Source organism: Peromyscus californicus, unplaced genomic scaffold (genome assembly GCF_007827085.1).
Source record: "Peromyscus californicus insignis strain IS unplaced genomic scaffold, ASM782708v3 Scaffold_19__1_contigs__length_69161282, whole genome shotgun sequence".
Taxonomy (NCBI): Eukaryota; Metazoa; Chordata; class Mammalia; order Rodentia; family Cricetidae; genus Peromyscus; species Peromyscus californicus.
Window position 1 is genome coordinate 59,573,674 of NW_026294491.1, and position 12,746 is coordinate 59,586,419.

The following is a 12,746-nucleotide window of genomic DNA, read 5'->3' on the forward strand; positions in this document are numbered from 1 at the left end:
GGTCAGAGATGACTAGGTTATCTCTCAGTTCCTACAGCCCTTCAGAAACTACGCGTGGTAGGTTATCTCTCAGTTCCTACAGCCCTTCAGAAACTACGCGTGGTAGGTACCCTCTGAGTGCTCGTTGACTAAATAATTGACTTTGGAATGTGGGTCCGTGACTGAAGGAGTCTAATTGCCAGCAGCCATCTAATAAAAAAAGAATCACCACAAAACATCCAGGAAAAAGAAACCTTATCAGCCACTCACAGAGTTAGGATTGTTTGCTTCCTACTTAGATGTGAAATAAAAGGGCTGGTTTTATATGAAATAAAAGTGGTGGCTCCCACTTGGAATCCTATCATTTGGAAGGCTGAGACAGGAGGCTGGAAATTTTGAGACCAGTTTGGGCTATATGTGAGTATGTGAGTCCATGCCAGCCTGGACTATATAGAGCAAAGGAAGGAAGGAAGGAATGAAGAGAGGGCGGGCAGGCGAGAGGGTGGGCGGGCAGGCGGGTGGGCGGGTGGGAGGGAGGGTTACATCGGACTTTATATCGACCAGGCAGCCTGTGAGAGCCGACACCACTCTTGAAGACACATCTCAGTTCTCCAGCTTCACCAACAGCCTGAAGGAAACTCGATGAATTCCGCTAAGACTCCAGGTTTATGATCAGACAGAAATAAGTATCAGCAGCTTGTTTATATTCCTCCTACCAGCAAAGACCAAACAGAAGGAGCATCCCCCAAAAGAGATAAAGTCGTAAGAACTCATCACAATGCTCGCACTGTGCCATGTATTTAAATACACGTCCCAAACTGCAGAATGGTGTCGTATTATTATTTAATCGAGTTACCTACCTCATTCATTCCCTAATATCCCCTAGCGTGACACAGCTGCACGCCTTCTCACCGGAAGTTCCACTCTGTCAGGGCTGTCTGTGGGGCACACCAGCGCTGGGGGCGGGGGACACTCAGAGGAAAATTTTACAGCTGTGGATGCCGGGCAAAGGCAAAAATCCGCAAAAGCAATTGGATCTTCACCAAGGCTTTAGACCAGCGGTTCTCAACCTGTGGGTCGTGGCCAGGTTGGCAAATGTCTGTCTCCAAAAATATTTACATTACAATTCATAATAGTATCAAAATTATAGTCATGAAGTAGCAACAAAAATCATTTTAAGGTTGGGGGTTACCTCAACATGAGGAACTGTATTGAAAGGTCACAGCATTAGGAAGGGTTAGAACCACTGGTTTAAACAAAAAAGAAAAAAGAAAAAAAAACCCTTCAAGTTGGGTTTCTAGTGTTGACAAATCATGCTTCACTGGATTAAGGGTAACTTTTCCTTTCTTTTAAGAACAAAATCCCTTGGCCCAGATAGTAATTCAAACATTCATGGCCAGAGGCACCATGCTACTCCTGCTTAGCCAGCTTCTCTTCAGAGGGACCTCATTCCACCCCAGTGATCATGATGGCATTTGTGGAAAACCCAAGGAAATGTCTGACTTTCGAAGCTTTAAGTGTCTGTAGGGCACTGAATGAAAAGTTGGCACGCATTCCCACACATAGACGACTCCTTTCAGGAACCCTTGACTCAGAATGTCCAGGGGAAGTGGCCTGGTACGGACATCGCTTCATCTCTTCTGAGAATAGTGCCATATGGTTTTAACAGAGGTTTGTTTCCTGAACCTAAAGAGGGCTGCAGAATCTCAATCCAAATAAAATAATTATGCAGACAATTCCACTCTAAGACTTGCAGTGAAACCCATTCTGTGTGGTCCACACATGCCTGCTGACACCTTCAGAGAAACATTAAGCCATTTTTATGTACCATACCCTTAATGGGTGGAATGCAAGGTGAATTTCCTGGGTGATTAGCACCTGTCTGACATTTACGGTACCATTGCCCCCTCCCTTTACTTGGCTATCATGAGTTAATTCAACGGAAAGGAAGGAGGTGGACAGGATTTCCAAGTTAGGTAACAATTATCAATCAGACACGGAGGCGACTGATAATCACAGAAACACAGCCATAAATGCAGAGAGAGAGGGGGGAAGGGAGAGAGAGAGGGGGAGAGAACCGGAAATCCTCCCTCTCCCCATGTCAACATGATGCTGGGAAATCCTTCAGACACAATTGGCCGGTGGCAGAGGAGAACAGGGAACCACTCCCTTGTATAGATTCTAGAACATTCAACTACTAATCTTAAAATAATTGAGAGAATAAGAAAATAAAATCCCTTCTGCACAAAAGCTGGACAATACAGACGCTGTAAAAATAAAGATGCAAACCGAAGAACCCGACTAATAAATGGTACTTTCAAAAAGATCACCCTTTGGGCCCGAACACTCTCTTATGAACAGAATGTGCTAACATGCCAGATTGCCCCTGAATCTGAATTTAAATACAGCAATTGGCTACAAAACGACCTAGCTCTCCCTTACAGGCTATTAAATATCAAGTCTGAAAATGAGCTGGTGAAAACCTTTTCATTTTGCCAGCATTTTTGGCGCATTACAAAAAGATCTTTTCCCCCATCATGAGACCTCTGCTTTCCAATACCCACCCACCTCTCTTTGAATCAATATAAAAACACTCCTCCTCAAAAAGAAAGAAAGGGTGACGTTTCTCTAAATGGTCACGGGAATTTCACTAACGTGAACCAAAAACACAAACCCCCTTCTAAAATGGAAGACTGAGACAAAGCCCGTAAGGAAAGCTGGGTCCAGGCCGCCAAGGTCAGAGCACGAGGCAGATACTAGCCAGGCCAGTGCTAACTACAAGGCAGGCCCCAAGCTCCTCCGGGGCTGTTTTCTTTAGACTGCCTAAAAGTCTTGCCAAGAAACAGGAGGATACCGCTGAAAGAATATCTTCCACAGCTGAGCATCTGGGTACTGTGACAGACAGCCCTGCTCCTGTGTGTGTGGCCTATAGAACACATGGGGTGACCGTGCCTGGCAAGATGGGAAAAAACCTAAGGACGCTTTTTCAGGTGAGAACAGAACAAAATCCCCACATCATACACATCTAATTGAAACTCCCCTCCCACCCACCCCCCATACTCCTATCTCCCTGAAGTTCACTTACTGATAGCCAAGAAACCCTTCCGCCGGCTCTCATTTTCAGTAAAACTCTTTTTTGTTCTACTTATGTATGTATGTATGTATGTATTTTATTAATTAGATTTTTCCCATTTATTTTATGTACAACCACAGCCCCCTTTCTCTCCTCTCCTCCCATTCCCCCCCTCATCCCCTCCTCTGTCTGAAAGGGGCAGGCCTCCCATGGGTGTCAACAAAGCCTGGCACATCAATTAGAGGCAGAGCCAGGCTAATTTCCAGCAAAACTCTTACACTTCCACTTTGTTCCAGCCAATACCAGAGATATTTCTGTGTTTATTTTTAGCAATCTAGGGGATGGTTAAATAAAAAATAAACTGTTAGTCTTGAAACCAAAAAGAACAAAAAAAAGGTGCAAATGCCCTTGCATGCACAAGAACTATGTTACCAAGCAAGTTTTGGTTGGATTTTCTTAAGTGATTGAAAAATATATGTATTCAACTTTCATTTATCAGATTTTTTTTCGAACATTCCATTGCAAAGCTAAAGAACGATAGTGTACTGGCTAAAAGCATGGACTATCAGAGCCCTAGGAACAGGGGGAGGAGAGGATAGAACTGGAGCTGGAGAGATGGCTCCGTGGTTAAGAGTATCCTCCTGCAGACAACCCTTTCGGTTCCTCACAACTGCCTATAACTCCAATGCCTCTGACCTCTGAGGTTGCCTGCACTCACCTACACACACACACACACACACACACACACACACACACACACACAAACACTGTAAACCAAAGAAACCCTTTTCCTCCCAACTTTTTGGTCATGGTGTTTTCTTGCAGCAATAGAAACCCTGACTAAGACAAGTTGGTACCAGGAGTTGGGTATTTCTGTGACAGGCCTGACCATGTTTTGGGGTGGATTGTGGAAGGCCTTTGGAACTTTGGGCTAGGAAAGCCATTTAGTGTTGAGAGCTCAGTGAACTGTTCTGTAAGAGCTTAAAAGCTAAGAATGTCCAGCGTAGTGCAGAAGATAGAGGCCTGGCTTATAAGGTTTCAGAGAGAACTTTAAAGACCTATCAGGGCCATTTGCTATTCTGAATTGAGATTCTTTTGTTCTGGTCAGCTCGGGCTGAAGAGTCCACTATGATTAACAAGAGACCAGCACCACTGAGGTGAAACCTTTGTGTTACTGGGACAAGTGATGCCGGTAAGGAAGAGCTAAGAAATTAGCACCGATAAAAGACCAGCATCACTGAGGTGAAATCTTCTGAGAAGTGTTTGCTCAGGATCAGCTTCCAGAAGCAAGCAAGGTTGTACCTCGTGCTGGCAGCCATACTTGGTAATGTGTAAGAGTTACCCAGGTGGTACTGGTTTTGAAGACATGACAGTATCATGGAAAGCAGCTAAGGCTTGGCACTTCGAGAGGGCAGGAGAGGCCATTGGTGAAGGTGCAGCCTCAGTGGCAGTTGAAGGCCCGGGACTGAAGGGATCATGCAGAGAAGTTCAGGTTTGGCACCTTGAAGAGAGCCTATGAGAGGCTATTGGTGGAAGCGAGGTCCAGCTGCAGCAGAAGACTCCAGTGTTTGGGTGACCAAGAACAGCGGCAGCAGTGGAGTGGAGCCAGCCTGAGCCTAGAAGACAAGCTGCGTGTGCTGCAGAGGGCAGAGCTGGAGAAGTGACCCAGGCCCCTTGGAGGAGTCCAGAAGATTGTGAGTGAATTCCATGTAATTAGACATTGAGGTATTTATACTGATGGAGTTGGGTTTTGCTAGGTTCAGATTGTGACTGTGCCCTGGTTCTTCCCTCTTGAAAAAGGTATTTAATTTAATTTTTTTTTTTTTGCAGAATCCACAGCTGAAAGACTTTGAACTTTTAAAAGATTTTAGATTTTTAGAGAGATTGGATATTTTAAAGAGACTGAAGTATTAATGTGTTTGAATTTGTAAAGACTGTGGGACTTTTAAAGTTATTCAGATTTTTAATGTGAAATCTTAGGAATGAATAAGCAAGGAAAAGTGTAGCTTAATAGTGATGTGCTTGTGTGTCAAGTTGACAAGGGGGTCAGTTGTGCTGGGTAGACACACAAACCAGTTATCTGAAAGGAGGGAATCTTAAGTGGGAAAATGCCTCCATAAGATCTAGCTGTAAGGCAGTTTCTGAAATTAGTGATTGATGTGGGAGGGCCCAGCCCATTGTGGGTGGTGCCATCCCTAGGCTGCTTATATGAAGGCAGGTTGAGCAAGCCACAGAAAGCAAGCCAATAAGCAGCACCCCACCATGGCCTCTGCATCAGCTCCTGCCTCGGGAATCCTGCCCTGTTTGAGTTCCTGTCCTGACTTCCCTCAATGATGATCATCAATGTGGAAGTGTAAGCTGAATAAACCCTTCCCTCTCCAACTTGCTTTTTGGTCATGGTGTTTTGTCATAGCAATAGAAACCCTAATGAAGACACACACTAAAAATAAATCATCAAAAAGAAAAGAAAACTAGCCCAAATGGAAAGTCCCTCAAAGTGAAGAGACAGAGCTCACTAGAGAAAAGGAAGAAAGATGAACCTGGAAAATTAGTCATTTGTAACAAAATCGTGCTTTCCAAACTTAGCATCACATCAGTGAGATAGATCCATAGGTAAAGGCATTTGCCATATAAGTCTGCCAATCTGAGTTCCATCCATGGAATCCCAGGAAAGATGTGAGAAGAGACCCAACTCCACAAAGCTGTCCTCTGACCTCTGTGCACACACACCGAAACAATAATCATAAATAAGTAAACATTCTTGACCATTTTAACTAAAGGCTGAGATTACAGCTTGGCATTGTACTTCTTACATGTAGAAAAGCCTGGGTCCAATCCCTGTCACCAACAAATTGCTTTAAAGATGGCAAGGATGAGCGGTGTAGGTGCTGCCATAGCTCTGCAGAGCAAGGAGGAGAGGAGGAAGAGGAAGAATGAGGAGAGAGAGGGGTCAGAGGGGAGGGGGAGGAGTCAGAGGGGAGGGGGAGGAGTCAGAGGGGAGGGGGAGGAGTCAGAGGGGAGGGGGAGGAGTCAGAGGGGAGGGGGAGGGGTCAGAGGGGAGGAGGAGGAGTCAGAGGGGAGGGGGAGGAGTCAGAGGAGAGGAGGAGGAGTCAGAGGGGAGGGGGAGGAGTCAGAGGAGGGGAGGAGGAGTCAGAGGGGAGGGGGAGGAGTCAGAGGAGAGGAGGAGGAGTCAGAGGGGAGGGGGAGGAGTCAGAGGGGAGGGGGAGGAGTCAGAGGGGAGGGGGAGGAGTCAGAGGGGAGGGGGAGGAGTCAGAGGGGAGGGGGAGGAGTCAGAGGGGAGGGGGAGGAGTCAGAGGGGAGGGGGAGGAGTCAGAGGGGAGGGGGAGGAGTCAGAGGGGAGGGGGAGGCGTCAGAGGGGAGGGGGAGGAGTCAGAGGGGAGGGGGAGGAGTCAGAGGGGAGGGGGAGGAGTCAGAGGGGAGGGGGAGGAGTCAGAGGGGAGGAGGAGGAGTCAGAGGGGAGGGGGAGGAGTCAGAGGGGAGGGGGAGGAGTCAGAGGGGAGGGGGAGGAGTCAGAGGGGAGGGGGAGGAGTCAGAGGGGAGGGGGAGGAGTCAGAGGGGAGGGGGAGGAGTCAGAGGAGAGGAGGAGGAGTCAGAGGGGAGGAGGAGGAGTCAGAGGGGAGGAGGAGTGAGGGGAGGGAGGAGGGGGAGGGAGGAGGAGTGAGGGGAGGGAGGAGGAGTGAGGGGGAGGAGGAGGAGTGAGGTGGAGGAGGAGGAGTGAGGTGGAGGAGGAGGAGGGAGGCAGCAGCATAACACAAAACATTCTCCATGAACTTAAAAACAGAGCAGTTCTGATCTAGACCCATAATTGTCACTAGGCACTATCAGTTCAGAATAAAGCCACATGTCCTCCTTACAGCTAGGACCTCCTCTGCTCTGGGCTTGTGCTTTGATGTAACAAATCTGGTGACAATCATGAGTGTGAATCACTCCACAAATTTTAAAAGTTGGAGAACATTTGCTAAAAAGAGTTGGGGAAACCTTGGTAATAATCTCCTAGTCCCATTCCCAAGCCAAGGGTCCCTGGCTTGTGCAGGTGATGCTGGGGTTGGTATGCCTTCATCCTTTGCACTAACTAGAAAAAGAAAGCTCCATTTCCATGACTGCTAGAATATCATCAAGGCTTTGTTTTGTTTTGGTTTTGAAGCTGAGAATGACTTTGAACTACTAATTGTATCCAGTGCTGGGGACCAAGCCGGGGCTTCCTCTCACTAGGCAAGCACTCTCCTGGCTGAGCTACATCCCAAGGCCCCAGAACATCATTGTTATATAAAGTTTTGCTAAATTTCAAAGGTGGGAAATTGAATTTCCAGTAGAAAGGGTAGGTGGTGTTTAAAATGAACTTTTGTAACTTCTGTGGAAGTTGGCTGTTTTCCCAAAAGTCATAGGCCCTCTCCGGGGTCTTCAGCTAACAAATACAAGAATACAGTTAATCTTCAGAGAAGTGTTAAAATTGAAACCCCAAACCTGGAAAAACTGAAAGGACTCCAAAATTTGAAATTTTCTGAATGCCTACATGATACTCAAAAAGTTTCAGATTTTGGAATATTAAGAATTTCAGATTTCTGGATCATGAATGCTCAACTGTTAATGTCTACAAAAGTATTCAAAAATCCACTTACTCCAAAATCTGAAGCCCCTCCGGCCCTGAGCATTGAATAAGAGACACTGACTAGTATTGCAAAGGGAAACTGGCCTGGACATGAAGCATTATGTCCAGCCTTGGTACTGCAGGGGCACAGTTCCTGGGCCCAAAGGAAAAATCTCATAGAAATTCTGACAAATGTTCCAGATACCAGAGAAAGGATGATCTGATTGTAAGATAGTCTTGGAAGGAACCCAGCATCACTGTGGACCCCCGTCTGTGGTATCCTTACTGGTATCACTTTCCTACATTAACACACACTCCTTTGCACTCTCTGGCAGGTATTTCTGAATTTCTTGGCTCTATGTAAAGTCTCTGAAGACAGAGCACGTCTTTGTACTCAACATTGTCTCTTGTGCTATAAGAAAAGTTGGTTTTAATTGAGCAAATCATCCAAAGGCTGGATTTTTTTTTCCTATCAAGCTGAGGTCTGAGCAAAGCTCAAATGTATCTAAGGCAAGAGATGGAAAGAAAGTAATGAAAATTAATCGTGTCATTTGGCCATATCATTTTCTTGGCTCACTTTAGGAGGCCTTGATATTCAAAGAGGAATACTTCCTACTTCAGGGGGAAAAAAAAAACTATAAACAAAGAGCTGTTAAGTTTCTTATCATAAACACTAACAATATGTCCATTGACTAACACCTACCATTTAACACTTTATTACCTGAAGACAGCCAGGGAAACTGCACACTGCCCAAATGCTGCCGCTAGATTGACAGGAGGAAAAAAAAAAACTAGTATCTACTTTTCCAGTGGCAGCAGCAGCAGCAGTGGCAGTGTGCAGTAGCTTAAATGTGTTTTTCATTGTCGAAGGGGTCTGATTTCTTTCAGACGGATATTGTTAGGGAGCTGAGGATGGGTGATGGGGTTCAGATGACAGAAAGTGAAGCCGTGGCAGGAAGGACCCACGGAGGCTTCAGACTCCCCTAGTTAGAGATGAAAGGTGGGTGGGGTGAGCACCAGGCTTTCCTAAGCACGTCACTGGAGAGGGACGCTCAACGATTTTGAAAGCCTTCAGTTCTGGGGACTCTTCCTTACTCTTTAGACTGGATGTGTGAGACGGAGATCTTGAGGGAATTACCCGCAGTGGTTTTGAGGTTTCTGAATAAAGGCAAGAGGATGGGAAAACTGCACAGGCATCCTGATTGACTTCAAAGTTGATTTTATCTGTACATTTCAGAACTGAGTGAAGGAGAGGCACTTAATCCACAGTTTCCCTACAATGCTGGAACACTGGTTTCATTTTGCTCCAAACCCTTGCTACGGAAAGAGAATGAATGATCTTATCTTTAATAACAGTTCCAACGATTATGTATTTGTAAATATGTATACAGAGCAAGCTGTAGAGCCCTGCTCTGTATACATATTTACAAATACAGTGCACTTTTTCTCTATTAATTTGTACTACTAGAAGTTTATGTCATGAAGATAAACAAGTTTTAAATACTAAAATCAGAGCCCCTTGCTGTAAGACATTAGAATATAGACCCCCAAAATATGTGCTCTGTCTCCTCCAGAAAAAAAAACTCATAGGTAATGTAATAGCTGTACATCAGCAACTGCCATGAGGCCATATGTATTAAGAACTATAAAGGGTCACAGACACAGTACTGCAAATTTTGAGACAGACAGACATCCCTCCTGAAGGAAAACTTAATGCCCTGTGTACCATTTAGACCAGGAGATGGGTAAGGTTTCAAAAGGATAAGGTTTCCAAAGGTGGACGAGAGAAGCCTTTTCAAAGCAGCAGGCACAGCATGAAAATAGATGTACAGTAAGAGAGGTGTGATGTGGTCGGGAGGGGAGAGAGCACTCCGGCTGGAGCCGCACAAAGCCCTTTCCTAGGCAGCACAGGTTGTTCAAATCCTGGGAGAGTTCTGGAGCTCTGGGGAGGCAAGCTTTTGTTGTCCCACAGTGGGTACCCTGCTATAATCTGGTGAGTAAAGGCTGAGGGCGGCCATTGTCCTGCACTGCATGGACCAGTCCCACAGAACGGGAAGGCTTTCCCACAGCTCTCCCCACCCCTGCAAAGACCCCAACAGATGTTCAAGTAGGATGAGTTATCACACTCTGAGCCTAGATCCTAACACTTCTCAAATATAAAGAGTTGTTTGGTCATATAGTTTCAATTCACTGGGTTTTCTAGGATTAAAACTGTCTAGAGAAACCAAGGTATAAAGTTGCACATCTCAGAAAGTCTTCACCAACAGAAGTGTCACCTTTGGCATTTGAACCACTAATACATACCTGTATCCGTCTCAGTTGGTAGCCGCCACATTCCAGGTGGTTCTGCACATGCCCACAAACCAAGTCTGTCCAATTGTAGTTTCCAAGGCATTGACTATTCTTTTCCAGGTATTTAGACATCAAAATGAGTGAATGAAATTTTATTTACAAGGATGTTCCTTTCTTTTCTTTTCATACTACAGTCACAGAATTCTAGTGACCTTCTGAAAATTGTTTAGACAGATATGAAATATAAGGATTTCATCTCAGGATAACAAAAGGGTAGTAGTATATATAATATTTTATATATATGATACATGTACCAAACACATATATACATTTATTTATTTATATTTGTTTATTTATTTATTTGTATGCTGCCTCTAATACACTGAAGAACCCCCAGACTATGCTAGTGGACTGATGAAGATAAGATCGTAAGACTGTACTAAGTGACTCTGAACCTAGGGAAAGAGGCAGAGAAGCCTGTCATTGATCGAGTAATGTGGATACAGGGCACCCAGAGGATTTCACAACATGACACCCCTGCACCATGGTGACATAATCAGAGCTGAAACTTCAGAAAACTGAGCTGCAGTCCATGTACAGAGACTGTTAAGAGGAGAGACAGACACTGGTGGCCTAGGCAGCACCAGGAATCCTGGCTTATTACAGCTCCCTGTGTCAAGACACGGAAGGGGGAGCTTTTACAGGGAGATTACTTAGAGATCAAACAGATTTTGTGGCACTCGTTTTAAGGATAAGACAGAGCTGGAAATTGAAGATGGTAAGGATGAAAGAAAGACCGGGATTTGAGAGTTGTTTACAAAATCAAAGTGGCTGTTCATGGGCCGTGTTTTAAATGAACAAGCAAGGCAACAAGGGGGGCAGAAAGCCAAGTTCAGAACTTGGTAATGTCCACATAGGTGGGAGTTGAGAAGACAAAGAACAGGAGAAAGAGGGCGGGGGAGGTCAGACAGGCCGCAGGATCGGAGCAGGAATAGCAGAAGACAAGCCCATAAACAGAAGAGGTAGTCCAGGGCTCGAGGCTGCAGAAGGGACAGGATGAGAACGCCCACCAGAGAAGCGTGGGCCACTGCTAGCAACCCTCAGGGAAGCAGTCTGGCTGGGGGAGTGAAGCCAGACTGTAGGAGACAAGGAGGGAATGGGCGATGAGGAAGTGGAGGCGACTAGTCTGAGTCTTTCTAGAAGTTCAGTGGGGGGGGGGGGGCCAGGGGCAGAGAGAGAGAGAGAGAGACACAGAGACGGAGACACACACAGAGAGACAGACAGACAGAGAGACAGAGACAGACAGAAATTAAAAGAAAGGGATACTTGTGGGCAGTAAATCTGACCTGCTGAACAAGAAAACATTACAAGGACTGCCTGCGTCTTTCCTTTGCTGTCCAATTAAAAAAAAAGAATTGAACCCAAGTAGCCTTGTTGTCACTCTGAAACTATATGGTGAACTGTTCAGGTGGACAAATTATATTGATTAAGACAGAAAGCATTTCTAACAAGACTTTAGTTTGTTAAGTGGGTTTCATCTCTCCATGAGACAAACAGGAGAAAAGATAAACTTTGACTCTTTCTGGGAAGTGCTAAAAACTACAAAGCCTTGGAACGGTTGAAGGGTCACCAGGGTAACCTGTGATGAGAAGCCAAGTCACCTACCCTTCCTGGGGATCTGAAAGATGGCTAGACAACCACCCAGGGCTGTATTCCAGCCTGGCCAGCACCCAGGCTTGGACCACAATGCTGGATTACAGTCTGGCTCTGACACTCACTGGACCTGAGGACTTTGGTGTATTATTGAATTTCTCCAGGCTTTTGCCTTCCTGTGTAAATTAAGGTTACATCCTTGCCTACATTATAGGGTTATCATAAATGCTATAAAGTGTTAAAAAACTGTTAGTATTCTTTTTTTAATTGTGTGTGTGTGTGTATGTGTGTGTGTGTGTGTATGGGTGTTTATGAACTAGGGTGTGTGTGTGTGTGTGTGTGTGTGTGTGTAGTTCAGAGGACAACCTCAGGCGTCAGTCCTCACATCCTGCCTTATTTGAGACAGAATCTCTTTGTTGTTTTTCCACTGTTACCCCAGTATGGCTGGCCTGTTTCTAGTATTCTTATAGGAATGCTGGGATTGTAGTCACGTGGGCTACACATTTGACTTTTACATGGGTTCCAGGGATCTGAGCTCATGTTATCACTCTAGTAAGTGAAGTGATTTTACCCACTGATTAATAGCTCAAGATTGAAACTTACGAAGCAATTTTCCTCGGTTCCTATAGACACAAAAGGCAAATCTCTAAGCAGAAAACACAATAAAACTGACTAAAGCGATCTACATTGTTTCTGTTTTGTTTTCATAGCCTGAAGAGGTTCTATTAGCTCAGCTTAAGCACTGATATTATACAAGGAAGTATGGCACTAAAATTAGAGTCCTTTGAGAATAGCGCTGTCCTGACCAATAATATTTACCTGTTGGCAAATGCCCTCAAATATAATATAATAAGCTGTGAAAGGTTCTTTTTACAAGAGAATAAAGTACAAGTCATCATGTTTCCATTCTATGTCCTTAGATGAGTCAGCTGAGCTTCTAAAGGACCCTCAAGGACCATACGGGAGCTTAGACTTCTGAGTAGCTACAAAATGTCTATGAGAAACTTCTTGGGCAAGACATACACATAAACATCACAACACAGATAACCTTTACCGCAGAAGCATGTCACTCTCTCCAGAGTCACTGGGTGAAATATAAGGAACTCTGGTAGAGACAGAGTCACATTTCAATTCTAAAGA

At 45.1% G+C, this 12,746-nt stretch overlaps 1 protein-coding gene across 1 annotated transcript in view; it reads right to left on the reverse strand.

Moving 5' to 3' along the window:
* The window catches only part of Runx2 (RUNX family transcription factor 2), a 130,119-nt gene that overhangs the window by 70,716 nt on the left and 46,657 nt on the right, over positions 1-12,746 (reverse strand).